This window comes from Empidonax traillii, unplaced genomic scaffold (assembly GCF_003031625.1).
Source record: "Empidonax traillii isolate 1590-97213 ecotype Southwest subspecies unplaced genomic scaffold, ASM303162v1 scaffold4550:size9488, whole genome shotgun sequence".
Taxonomy (NCBI): Eukaryota; Metazoa; Chordata; class Aves; order Passeriformes; family Tyrannidae; genus Empidonax; species Empidonax traillii.
The window spans coordinates 1-1,300 of record NW_020959743.1 but is presented as its reverse complement, the minus strand read 5'-3'; the positions used below and the strand labels follow the sequence as shown (position 1 = coordinate 1,300).

The following is a 1,300-nucleotide window of genomic DNA, read 5'->3' as shown; positions in this document are numbered from 1 at the left end:
CTGGCTCTGCCACATCTCTCTGAACTGTTTGAAGCCCCTTTGTTTGGGAGGGAAAACAAAGGACAAGGTGTGCAGGGAGATTTGAGGTAGTTTGAATAGATGGCCATAAGTCTGTCCTTGTTGTACCAGGGGGCCTTATCAAGCTCCCCATATTGCAGGAGATATTCCCATGAAAGCAAAAAGCGATCCTCATCATTCTTTGCTGGCTTTAGGATGTGCCCTGCAGGAACTCCAGCAATTGACAGTGACGCCTCGGCCGATGGATTGGACGCCCCAGCCCGTCCGTTCCTGCCCAGCCCTTGGGTCCCTGTCAAGTGGTGGGACTCCCAACCCCTCCAGGTGAAGTGGAAAGGGCCTTTGCAGGCCTTGCTGATCCCATTTCTAGCAGTTCAAGTTGCAGAAAAGGGACCTTGGGCATCTTATTGTTGAGTTAGGAAAACTCCTTTGATTGGTCAGCAGAACAAACTGAATCCTTGCAGGTTCTCATCCGTGAATCAGTCTGTGTTCTGATTCAGGGCTGTAGCTGTTGTAGTCACTCAGGAGTCCAACTGTGCTTTGAATAAGGAGACCTTGTCCTAATGGCCAAGTGTCAGGAAAGAAGGGGGGATGCTGTGTGAGTTTTGAGGTGTAACGAGAGCTGATACTTTTTGCAGGGGGCTGTGGCATCAAAACTGCAGAGAGCCGAGCCAGGGGATTGACAGGGACTAACCCAGGGAGGTGAAGAAACAAGGAAGAAGGGAACTGAGGCAGCAACCAAGCAGCACCAAGTTCCTCTGTCAGCAGGTGAGTTGTCTTGAGGTTCCTAAGGTAGGCCCTTGGGACTTTGGAGACTCCAGAGAGAGAAGAGCATGGAAGGCCCTTGGAGAAGCTCCTCAGGTACCTTACAGGGTAGGTGTGTATGGTTATAAGTGCTGGGGAATGTGCTGAGTGTGGAACAGGAATGCAGGGAAGAAAGTGAAGCCTCCTGGAATGCTGCTCCCTCCCTTCAGCTGCAGTGGAGCCCCCTGTGTGTGCACTGTGGGAGCTGATGGCCAGGACAGGTGGTGGGCTGGGATGATTGCAGGGGGTTGTCAGCAAGGAATGGCTGGCTTGTCAAAGTGCCCAGCTGAGTGTGAGAGGCTTCTTTGGCGAGCTGCTTTCAGGCAGCCAAATGGGCCCCCCAGCAGGGACGCTGCGCCTGCTCTCCCGTGGTTCCCAGGGATCTCTGGGCCTTCACGCCGGCACCGAGGTGTTCTCGGGAAGGCCCTCAGATCCCCGGAGCAGTCTGGGACACGGGCACGATCCCCCCCTCTGCCTTTTG

The 1,300-nt window shown here is 54.4% G+C and overlaps 1 long non-coding RNA gene across 1 annotated transcript; it reads left to right on the top strand.

Annotated features, from left to right (window-relative positions):
* The first annotated feature begins 225 nt into the window (after positions 1–225).
* LOC114072936 lies at positions 226–1,001 on the top strand. The gene is made up of 3 exons (XR_003574252.1): positions 226–807; positions 952–954; positions 990–1,001. It is a non-coding gene; the product is annotated as an uncharacterized LOC114072936 (long non-coding RNA).
* Positions 1,002–1,300: the final 299 nt, after the last annotated feature.